General features: G+C 40.8%; 1 protein-coding gene across 6 annotated transcripts in view; it reads left to right on the forward strand.

Annotated features, from left to right (window-relative positions):
• Positions 1–2,321: 2,321 nt before the first annotated feature.
• The window catches only part of LOC117245643 (A-kinase anchor protein 13-like), a 147,614-nt gene continuing 137,263 nt past the window's right edge, over positions 2,322–12,672 (forward strand). For 2 of the 6 annotated variants that reach the window (XM_078161629.1, XM_078161642.1), the window contains exon 1: positions 2,323–2,702. The gene's annotated coding sequence lies outside the window, so the exon portion shown is untranslated. Of the gene's footprint in view, positions 2,703–12,672 lie in introns of all 6 variants that reach the window. The other 4 variants (XM_033636139.2, XM_033609121.2, XM_078161635.1 and 1 more) reach the window with 3 other exon arrangements.

Below are 12,672 nucleotides of genomic sequence, written 5' to 3' on the forward strand. Positions count from 1 at the left end.
GGTCTGAACAGCACAGCAGGGTGATTATACTTTGATAACACTACAACTAACAGTGAATGTATTGTGCAATAACAACGTCTTCATACTTCTGTCTTCCTTATTCATTTATTTATGACTGGAAACATGGTAAGATCTATGTCAATTAAGGCCATGGTAGTTGGTAGCTACATCATTTGCAGCTTTAAGGCTTGCCTTCAAAATAAAAGCAAAGTTTTAATGACCACAGTTACTGAGCTAGTGGGGGGGTTGAGGCTACTCTAGGCCTGCCTGTGTGATATGGAGTCTTACACACACACACACACACACACACACACACAAACACCAACAAACTCACAAAACAAATAATCTATGGTCCAAAACGACATTGAAGTTGCCCAGAGCAACCAAGTGTGTTTCTTGTGTTGATCTGAAACCATTTTTGTGGCCTAATTTACACAGCTGTAGGTGTAGCTGATAGGGTTGTCATTTGTAAGCACTATCCTTAATTGATCATTGTTAACCATAGTACAGAAGAACTTTGCTTATACCAGACAATACCAAATGTATTTTTTCCTCAATCACAGCAGACAAAATATTGCATATTTTCTGACGCAATTGCAGAGCCCATAGAACATATAGAGATCTAGAATCCTGGACATATGAAACACATTTAATATAACTGAATAGTGCTTTGCTTTGCCTGTTTCATTTCCCAATGTCACCACGGCGCATTTCTTCTAGACCTCAAGATGGCTGGCTTGTCCTAAAGTAGTTATATTGCGCCTTTTGTTTGCCAATGCTGGTCAGGGTTTCGAAATATATCCTTCTACTGATAGCCAGGGGCGGACTGGGACTAAAAAACAGCCCTGGACTTTGACTCGGCCCAGCCCACAACAACCGGTACGCGGAAACTCATCAGCCCCATACATGGGTGTCAAAATACTTAAATCTTAACACATAATACTATACCTTTCAAATTATAGCAATAGCACCGATGTTGACTAGATGTTGTGTTAAGAGCATAGTGTAGAATACTCACTGAGAAATAAACGACACACTCCAGATGTCTCTCTGCTGAACAATACAATGCAGGTGACTGTCTGAAACACACAACAAGACATGGTATGAGTTATGATAAATCACAATGCAAAGAGGCTGTAATGTCTCTCTCATCTGCACCTGCTGCACACGGCTGCTCGATTTGCATGACGTATGCGCTTCCTTCTTCAATTTGATTGGCGGCCATAGATACTATTGGCTGGCTGGCATCCAATTTAAAGGCTGCCACCTAGCGGACTGGACGTGGAACACTAGATTATCAGGGAGAAAAAGGAAAAAGAAAAAAAAAAACGGTGATGACTGCATGGCGGCCGCCGGCCGTCCTGGAGTACTGGCTGTTCTGTGATTCTCCAGAACCTCCAGATGGCCAGTCCGCCCCTGCTGATAGCTAGAGCGTAAAAAAAGACTACACATTTTTAAAAAATTTCTGAATCAGATCTTTATTTGATCGATTAAGTGTCACATCAAATCAAACAAATGCTTTTTTCGATCGTCAATTAATCATTTGCATCCCTAGCAAGGGCGTTGTAGTGAGAGAAACTGGGACTGCTTACTCAGGGGCTCCCATGAAAAAAGTTTGGCCTTGTTTTTTATTTTATTATTTTTATTATTAATTTTTTTATATCTGAGTAGTAAGTGCCTTAACTAAATTAAAATTGGATGAATAAATTGGTATAAAGACTGAACATTTTATAGAAAAATAGTGGAAGCTCTGTGAGGCCCCCCTTTCCCATTAAAGGCTCTGAATGGTGAGTGACTGCTTATGCTATGGGAGCACCAGCATAGATGGTGATGTCTTTCCCCCAAAAAGGGAAATCTGGGTTCCAAAAAAGAGGAGAAATAAAGTAAAAAAGAAAGCAAATTGACTTTGTAAAAAAAAATAAATAAATAAATTAAAAAGCGCATAAGAGGGGCATGGAACAAGAGAGGAAGGGTGGGGGGCCAACAGAGACTGCTTATGCATAGGCCCCAGAATATAGTGCTACGCCCCTGATCCCTAGATCCCTATGTTACAGAATCAACACATAGTACAGCGGAATCAAGAATAAGTCAAAGTCCAGAACAAAGAAAGTTTGAAAACATATATCTAACCCAATGCGAAGCGTCAGTTATCTTCATGGGGCGAGTCAAACTTTACTGAAGTTCCTCCTTTTATTGTGAAAAACACACACACAGGATGACAATAAAACTTTTCTAGCTTCATCCTGCCACGGAAGAGCGACCACGAGACTTGAACGGGAACAGTCCCAATAATAAAACCCCACCTCAAGTTGTCTACACATACTTTTTATATCACTTAGGTTAGTCTGGCTTACCCCGTGACTTAAAATTAACTTCCTGTAGTCTGAACTCGACTCCTGAGAGAAACCCAATGCAAATAGTGCTTATAATAGCCTAGCCCTCGTGCAGACTCCTCCCACTGAGTTGTCCTGGGAAACACTAACAACTGTAAGAAAGTGGACTGTACCGTCCTGTTCGTGACCGGGCAGACTTTGGTGTGAGACCCACACCGCCGCTCATCCATCTCACTTTCCAGAACAAACTTTTTATAAAGGACATTTGGGCCCAGCTTCAAAACACTGCGGCTCCATCCATCAGCAGGAATATTATGCGTCCACAAACTGCTGCTGCTTCTTCTTCACACTGAGCTTCATCTGCTTGAGGTAAGAGGAGTCATTTATAATGGAGCCCGTCGTTAACTGTACACTGATATGAACACAGCCCCGGCGTTACTTTGTTACCTCTCAGCGGTGTGTTTTACACAGAGAGGAGTTATTTAATGGGTGCTGCTCGCTCGGTTATTAACTTATTGCTTGGTAGCCATGACATCCTCATACAGAGCCTGGAGGGCCGATGTGGGAACTTCTCACGTTTCTGTGAACTCAGCGACAGCGAGGACGAACCCAGTTGTCCCACACAAATGTAAAATGATAGCCCGCCATACAAAAGCTGTAAAACACGTAATATTCATACTACACGAGTTGAAGGTGTGCTAACATGACCCGACACCACCTCGTTAGCACTAATCTTGTTAATGCCATTAAGGAGTGGCCTATTATTCTTTCAGATAAACACACTAAGCATGAATAAATTCAATATGAGATACATAAAACTATACGTGGGGAAGTAATTGACACTACGAGCGGAGAACCCTACTATTGATATGCTGCTATCCCATTGTACATGTTAGGAGAAATCACACGTGATGTTGAGTCACTCTGTATGGTGATAACGTCAAACTGGGAAATCATTTTAATAGCTATGTCATGCTGTATTTCAAAAATCAGTCAGGGAGATATTAGACTCAGTAAATGCTTTGCATAATTAATCAGTAGGCTCCAGGTATGATATAAAATCCCTTTACATGACTAAGAATATAAGATAAATGCAGATATGTGGTAAAGTCAGGTGATTTGGGACACTTTTTGGTAGATTATAAAAAAATATATATAAAAAAAAAGATTCTGAAGCATACCTCTGGTGTCACTTTTACAACTTGTTAAATATTTCTGGTATATTTATATAAGGGAAATATTTTGCTAAGTAAAATACTTAAGAAACCTTGGCTGGTCAAACACATCAATAACTCCTATCTCACTCTGATGACATGTTCAGGTAAAATGGGACAGTCATGTTTTCTTGTTCTATTTATGGTTAAATCCATATAACCATTTAACCCTCATTCATTTATTAAATCATGAATGTCACTTCACTATTCATCAAAAAGGTCGTCCAAGTTTTCTGCCATGTGTTCCATGTTTTGTTTTTTTGCTGTCTGTTTTCTTGGTGCCATATTGTCTACAACAGACATGGACATGCATATGTGTGCTTGCATGTGTGTAACAATAATTGCTTATAATAAGGTGGTGTGGCTGACATGGACTCACTGCATCATCTTTGATTTTTTTCTTTATTTTTTAAGTGACAAAAACAATACACAATAATATTAGTCATAATGTTATTGGACCAGGCAGCCTAAAAACATGCTGGTTTTACATCACTCAAATGCCCCATTTTAATTTAGCCTTTTGTCCCATTTTACCCTTTCCTATAAAAAGTAAAGTATATTGTGAAAAGATTCTGATTGTAAGTCAAACAGTTGATAAAATGCAACATCTTACAACCATTTACCCTTATTGTTTTAGCTACAGTTCTCTTATTTTCAGAAAAGGCCCGTTTCCACTGAAGAAGTTCCTGGTACTATTTGGGGGGCAGGAACTACTACAGGAACGTCCTCTCACTCGGCTCTCTCAACCGCCGTGTCTCCACTGAGAGAGCGGAGTAGGAGGAAGGTTCCTGTAAAGTTACGGTCTCTGGATGTGACGTAATCGTTGCGCGACCATTTTGACCGGGGCGACGTAGGGACGTTGTTAGCTGTTAGCCGATAGCAGTGTCTGTAATAACTCACTAAATGGCCTCTGAAAAAAATATTTTTTTCCAGCGGATGTCTTAGTTACAACATGATTGAACTAACTGGAGTAGTTTCATGTCGTATCCGACAACGGGAGGCTTTTAACAGATGCTGTTGTGAGCTGTTCGCATCAGCTGCAGCCACTACTGATGTTTTCTAGACATCGTGATTTCCCATAACTGAATAAATACCACACATAGCAACACAAAACTGCTTTGCTAGCTCAATCATGTTGTAACTAAGATATCCGCTGGAAAAAATTTTTTCACCGCAGGAACTTCAGGGTAATTTTACAGGGCCGGGGCCGTTGGTGTGTGTCTCCACCGCAGGAACCACCCCCAAAGGACAGAATTCCGGAACTTTTACAGGGGCTAAACAAGTCCCTGCCTCGGGGTAGGTACTCAGAACGGCCCTGAAAGACTCCTGGCTGGGGCTTGGGGATTACTTGGTGCTGATTGGATATACTCAAGGAGGAATGTGACGTGAACAGAAAGCTACAAAATAGCCGGCATTTTTAAAACTCAACAGACGAGGATTAGCTTGTTCATATAGCTTCCTCCGCCATGTAAAAAAAACTCACTAAATGGCCCGTGAAAAAAATATTTTTTCCAGCGGATATCTTAGTTACAACATGATTGAGCTAGCAAAGCAGTTTTGTGTTGCTATGTGTGGTATTTATTCAGTTATGGGAAATCACGATGTCTAGAAAGCATCAGTAGTGGCTGCAGCTGACAGGAACAGCTCACAACAGCATCTGTTAAAAGCCTCCCGTTGTCGGATACGACATGAAACTACTCCAGTTAGTCATTATGAGTTATTACAGACACCGCTATCGGCTAACAGCTAACAACGTCCCTACGTCGCCCCGGTCAAAATGGTCGCGCAACGATTACGTCACATTGAGACCCCGTAACTTTACAGGAACCTTCCTCGTACTCCGCTCTCTCAGTGGAGACACGGCGGTTGAGAGGGCCGAGTGAGAGGACGTTCCTGTAGTAGTTCCTGCCCCCCAAATAGTACCAGGAACTTCTTCAGTGGAAACGGGCCTCAAGTAATCCCCAAGCCCCAGCTGGGAGTCTTTCGGGGCCGTTCTGAGTACCTACCCCGAGGCAGGGACTTGTTTAGCCCCCGTAAAAGTTCCAGAACTCTGTCCTTCGGGGGTGGTTCCTGCGGTGCAGCATGGCTCACCTGGCATGTTCTGGAACCAGATATTTTTTTAAATCTTTGCTCTGTGCATCCTAGTTAATTCAGACCAATAAAAGTCATTGTTTCATGTAAAGCACATTTAGTTACAATGCAATAATATGTTTGGTGGCTGGCTGCTTTAAGAGTCCAAGATGTAAAACCTAATTTTCTCCCATTTTACCTGACTTCACCCTATTTAACCGTGCATATTGGAGTAATTACCAATAGCTTATATAAACCTTTCATTAAGCACAATAAGATCATTATAAAGTCAGCGTCTGGCTGCGCAGATACACTTCAAATCTCTATGGAGCTATTCTTTCCTCATCAAGGAAGTTCAGTTGCACAAGCTTTATATTTCACGATAGTGGGAGGAACTGCACACATGTAAAGAAAAACAGTAGCCTACTAATTCATTTACACTCGCTTGACCTCACCCACTCAAACATGTTCAAAGAGCCAGGCGCATAAACATGGCCGCCCTCTGGTTTCCCATGTTGTAACACACCCATAGGTTTGCTCGGAAGTCACAACATGGAGTACATCTTCACTTCCAGGATTATTTGGGCCATATTCCACTCAGTGTGTAGTAGCCAGTTAAGACTGTGAAGCTGGTTTCCTTAAAGACAGTTAGAAATGTTAGGATGTTCTGATGTTATATCATTCTGGCCTCTTTAAAAATGATATTTTGCCTCAAAATTGATACTAATCTGACAAATGTTTGTATGCTTTACACTGTCTTAACAAGCACACTACTAATAATAATGAGCCCCACTAGCAGGAAGGAGCAGCTGGAAGGATTAGAGCATGTAAAACCTGTTTTATTACCTCCTACTTCATAGAAATGTTTCTTTATTTTCTGTCTGAGAGTATGGATTACAATGAATGGCCACACATATTATCACCTCTCCAGCATACTGTAGTGGTATGACCCTTGTAGTCACTGGTTTTGACTCCTCAAACATTGCAGAGATTCTTACAGTCAGTGTTGACTCAGTCTCTGCGACTCTGTAGTCTAGTGGGCAGCCTAGTCATCTGCCTCTGTCTGTTTCTCCGTGTGGATGCTTTCCACTGTGGGACTGGCCTGTGAATGTGAGTCTCAGCCTTTGTATGTAGGCCAAGTATTCACCATCCTCATATGATATTCTGCAGAGGACGTGACAATGTGAAAGGAGGAAATACACCTGTTCATACTCCTTCCTGAAATGTCTCAAGGGTGTGCCTGATTTACAGTATCACCAGAAATGCTTTGCTAATTTTTAACTTTTATATCTTAAAGGAAGTTTGCTTGAGCTTCACATTAACATTCAGTTCCAAACTGGGAACAGTCCATTACATCTTTAGTGATCTACTGGTGGCTGCTACAGAGACACCCCAGTGGAGATTGTTGGCTTTCCGTGCCTTGCTTATTAGGATGTTGGCCAGTTGTAGAGGGAAGAGTGTTCAGTAAGTCCTTGGATTTGAACCATTGAACACTCAGATCATTAACCTTCATTTGCCACATTTTGACTCTGCTCTTTAGAGCCAGTCTAATATGCACATGTTTGTGTAATTTGGCAACATTGGGAAAAAAAATCTCAATGATGACTACTTTCCAAGACTGAAATTAACAAGTCCGTTTTTAAGGTTGGTTCAAGGTGTAGGTTTCCTAAATTAGGTCTCCACAATTAAGATTATGGGGTTTTCACAGTACAGTGATTTAAATGAACAGGTTAAGGTTTTAGTTTTGAAATGTTGAATTTAAGAAGTTATAGTAAGTGCTGCTGTCTTTTAAAGAACCCCATATACTCCTAAATGTCCTAAATATCAGAGCCATTATGTTGTCAGAGTCAAGTTTTTAATCACTGGGTAAGTCTATAATGACAATCTTAGAAATATGAAAGCAAGAATTTCATCCCAGAATGAAATATTAACACATTTTACTGACTACAAGCATCAGTAAGCAGCAGCAGACAGGGATGCAGTTGAGTTCTTAGATTGCCAAACATCCATACGCAAATACATTTTTATTCACAAAGCTATCAGGAGAGCACTACACAGTGATTCCATTTAACAAAAGCGTATTAGTCTACTCTCTATGTGTCTCTTTCAGCAAACTTTAGGCGCAGTGGTGAGGCCGTCCCAGTCAGAAATAAGTATTTAGCTCCAGTACAAGAGACAAATGAAAGAGGAGTTGGCCTCCCATTGAGAGTACTGTAAATTACCATGAGGATTCTGCTGGCTCCAAGCTGAACCCAGTCAATTTCTCATCTTCACAAACCCCCTAATTTAATGATGATGGAGGATTTGCACAGTGTCAGCCTTGTAATTACACTGTATTTACTATAGAATGGAAGCATTAGAGGAAGTCTAACAGGTACTAGTTCATGATGTGGGATGGGTTTTGTATGCCTGGGAGGGCGACTGCTTAATTCCCTGCTGATATTCACAATAAGGCCTTGACTCAGTTTTTGTTAAGACTGGAATCCTCTCAGCACGCCAAACAGCAGCCGCACTCACTGTTCCAAAACAGCAGCCATCTTTGCAGCTCATGCACATTTTGTGCCCCCGGGGTGGTGTCTCTTTCCTCTCGGGACTCATCGGGCAGACTTTGCTGTTAATTGTTACCGTGCCTGTGGTGCTACCGCATCGTTCTTCAAAAAATTGTCAACTTTGCTCGCTAGAAGTTTGTTATGAAATAAAGTTTCTGTTGCTTATGAATCTCTCATAGGAAAATATGCAGCAGGTAAACAGGATGGTGGTTTGAAAGACCTGTTTCCAAAGGTAGGGCAGTGTATCGTGAAACTTCTGAATTGTGGCACCGATACCAAAACAAGTTGTCTAAATGTGGATTTAAATCAAATTTCTGATCAAAGCATGCTAAAAAAATAAGACGTTTGTTGCTTGTTTCAGTTGCTGCATATGTATGTGCAGTGCTGTGCTGTACATTACCCATGACACAATACTGTTTAGATCTGCACTCTGACCAGACTGGATGTTGTAAAAAATGCATAAAGTGCAATCACACAGAGGTCTGATAATAGAAATATCCTCCAGAAGTGGCCAGACTTGCATTTCATTGCAATGACAACAATGATTAACTGACTGAAGTCTCCATATAGACAGAAATAAACCTTTGTGTGCTGACTCACCAGGAAGCAAACACAAAACAAACACAAGATGGTGGGGGCTCAAATACAATGATGCAAATAGATACTTGCAAAAACTGGACTGTCAGGATGGATGGAGTACAAACCTGCTGGGTTATTTACTGTTTGGTTCAAAGCTATCTGAAGTAGGTCTTCTCCTGTGGACATATTGAAATCAGATTTCAGTATGTATACAGGTGGTGTTTCCTACCTGTGAACTGAATCTAGCCACACTCAGTATGGATGGAAATTACATTAATGCCAGGTATAGAGAAGGCCACACTGAGCCTCTGTCTGCTGTGTGACAGGGACAAAGTTTGTTCCTTGTTGCAAGAGATTTTCAGACTCCCCAGACACCAAGATCCCTCTATACTGCTGATAAAAAATGTATTCTGTCCAGCACATAGTGCATTTTTGAAAATATTTCTCTGGCGTTTTATGACTTTATTAGATAGCGATAGTGGAGAGTTGACAGGAGGACAAAGGCCACCAGCCAAATTCAAACTGGGGACATTGTGGTTCATAGTCAGCATCTACAACTCAACACAGAACAAAGGGACAGGTCACCCTAAAATCAAAAATATTTTTCCTCGTACCTGTAGAGCTGTTTATTAGTCTAGATTTTTTTGGTGTGAGTTGCCGAGTGTCGGAGATATCAGCCGTAGAGATGCCTCCCTTCTCTTAAGTATAATGGAACTAGATGGCACTCAGCTTGTGGTGCTCAAAGAGACAAAAAATACATTTCAAAAACTCAAAAAGCAATGTCTCTTTCCAGAAATCATGATCCGGTTACTAATGATAATCCACAGATATCATCACACAGAAGGAATTGTGAATCTACTGTTGGCTCATGTAGCACCACTGAGCTAGCTCAGATTACAGCTCAGCTGAGAAGGATGCCATTGATGCTTATATCTGCTACTTTCTCAAGCACAAGTCTCTTGTCCATGAGTAGATGCACACTTCCTTCTGCACAGTGATACAGTTGGCGGGTGTAGTTCGGTAGACAGAAAATAGTTCCTATGTGAAACTGCTCACAACAGGGTCTGTGGATTGTCTTGACTAACCGATCATGATTTCTTGAAAGAGATTTTACTGATGAGTTTTTCAAATGGAATTTTTCAGGGTGTTTTTAGCACCGCAAGCCGAGTGCCGTCTAGTTCCATAACACTGGAGAGAAGGCAGACATCACTACAACCGATATCTTTAACTCTTGGCAACTCACACCAAAACTATCTAGACTGATAAATAGCGCTACAGATAAGAGGAAAATATGTATTTTTGATTGGCTGTTGTACATTTCTTTAGGATTTCCATTTTAGGCTACTTCTAAATAATTTATACTATATTACTACTCCACTAGATTTCTGAGGTAAATATTGTATATTTTACTCTACTACACTTTAAAAATAGCGCTGTAGTTACTAGTTACTTTGCAGATTGAGATTGCACATAAAAAATATATGATCGTCTTATAACATACAGTACAGGCCAAAAGTTTGGACACACCTTCTTATTCAATGCGTTTTCTTTATTTTCATGACTATTTACATTGTAGATTCTCACTGAAGGCATCAAAACTATGAATGAACACATGTGGAGTTATGTACTTAACAAAAAAAGGTGAAATAACTGAAAACATGTTTTATATTCTAGTTTCTTCAAAATAGCCACCCTTTGCTCTGATTACTGCTTTGCACACTCTTGGCATTCTCTCCATGAGCTTCAAGAGGTAGTCACCTGAAATGGTTTCCACTTCACAGGTGTGCCTTATCAGGGTTAATTAGTGGAATTTCTTGCTTTATCAATGGGGTTGGGACCATCAGTTGTGTTGTGCAGAAGTCAGGTTAATACACAGCCGACAGCCCTATTGGACAACTGTTAAAATTCATATTATGGCAAGAACCAATCAGCTAACTAAAGAAAAACGAGTGGCCATCATTACTTTAAGAAATGAAGGTCAGTCAGTCCGGAAAATTGCAAAAACTTTAAATGTGTCCCCAAGTGGAGTCGCAAAAACCATCAAGCGCTACAACGAAACTGGCACACATGAGGACCGACCCAGGAAAGGAAGACCAAGAGTCACCTCTGCTTCTGAGGATAAGTTCATCCGAGTCACCAGCCTCAGAAATCGCAAGTTAACAGCAGCTCAGATCAGAGACCAGATGAATGCCACACAGAGTTCTAGCAGCAGACCCATCTCTAGAACAACTGTTAAGAGGAGACTGCGTGAATCAGGCCTTCATGGTCAAATAGCTGCTAGGAAACCACTGCTAAGGAGAGGCAACAAGCAGAAGAGATTTGTTTGGGCCAAGAAACACAAGGAATGGACATTAGACCAGTGGAAATCTGTGCTTTGGTCTGATGAGTCCAAATTTGAGATCTTTGGTTCCAACCGCCGTGTCTTTGTGAGACGCAGAAAAGGTGAACGGATGGATTCCACATGCCTGGTTCCCACTGTGAAGCATGGAGGAGGAGGTGTGATGGTGTGGGGGTGTTTTGCTGGTGACACTGTTGGGGATTTATTCAAAATTGAAGGCACACTGAACCAGCATGGCTACCACAGCATCCTGCAGCGACATGCCATCCCATCCGGTTTGTGTTTAGTTGGACGATCATTTATTTTTCAACAGGACAATGACCCCAAACACACCTCCAGGCTGTGTAAGGGCTATTTGACCAAGAAGGAGAGTGATGGAGTGCTGCGGCAGATGACCTGGCCTCCACAGTCACCGGACCTGAACCCAGTCGAGATGGTTTGGGGTGAACTGGACCGCAGAGTGAAGGCAAAGGGGCCAACAGGTGCTAAACACCTCTGGGAACTCCTTCAAGACTGTTGGAAAACCATTTCAGGTGACTACCTCTTGAAGCTCATGGAGAGAATGCCAAGAGTGTGCAAAGCAGTAATCAGAGCAAAGGGTGGCTATTTTTAAGAAACTAGAATATAAAACATGTTTTCAGTTATTTCACCTTTTTTTGTTAAGTACATAACTCCACATGTGTTCATTCATAGTTTTGATGCCTTCAGTGAGAATCTACAATGTAAATAGTCATGAAAATAAAGAAAACGCATTGAATGAGAAGGTGTGTCCAAACTTTTGGCCTGTACTGTATTTTGCATTGTGATAGATTTCAGTACCCACAAAAAAGGAAAAAAAATCAGTTAAAATTAAAATCAGCCAGCTGCAACATTAAAGTTCTGTTTCCATGTTAATGCACTGACAGAGACGATGCTTCATAATGATTTCTTTCAATTTTGATACTTAAAATACACTATGCTGCTATTTAAAGTTATGATTATTTTTGTTATTAATTAAGCTGCCTATTATTTTCTCAAGAAATCATCTCATTTAGATACAGCTGTCTGTAAAACATAAAAGTAACAAGTACTTATCACATAATAGAGTCTAAAATGATTTATCAGGTGTCTTGTTTGTCTGACAAACAATCAAAATCTCCTAAATATTAATTTCCCTGTCATTTGAGACAGAGAAAAGCAGCAAAGTCTTACGTCTGAGAACCTGGAACCACTTAAGTTTTTTTAATTGACATAATTAAGTGATTATCAGAATTGTTGCAGATGCATTTTCAGTCAAGGGTTTAATTGAGTAATCAGGTGAAGGTTGCAGCTTTAACAGCAGTTCTTGTAGTGTAGCATTGCAACTCTTACCTAAGTAAATGATCTGCATACTTTTCCACCACTGGCCTGTTTTGCTTCTCTGGTACTTTTTCAGAAAAACATGAAAATCATGACCAATATGTAATGTATCTCAGTCTCCCTATAATTAAATGGTTGAGGTTGAGCAGCTGTTGACCATGCTGTTTAATGGATTTTTCCACCAACACCAAAACACAGCCTTGAACCCCTCTCTGTATGTTATCCTAGCATAGCACTCTCGCTGCTGCTGA

The sequence above is a fragment of the Epinephelus lanceolatus genome, chromosome 2 (genome assembly GCF_041903045.1).
Source record: "Epinephelus lanceolatus isolate andai-2023 chromosome 2, ASM4190304v1, whole genome shotgun sequence".
NCBI classification, from domain to species: Eukaryota; Metazoa; Chordata; class Actinopteri; order Perciformes; family Serranidae; genus Epinephelus; species Epinephelus lanceolatus.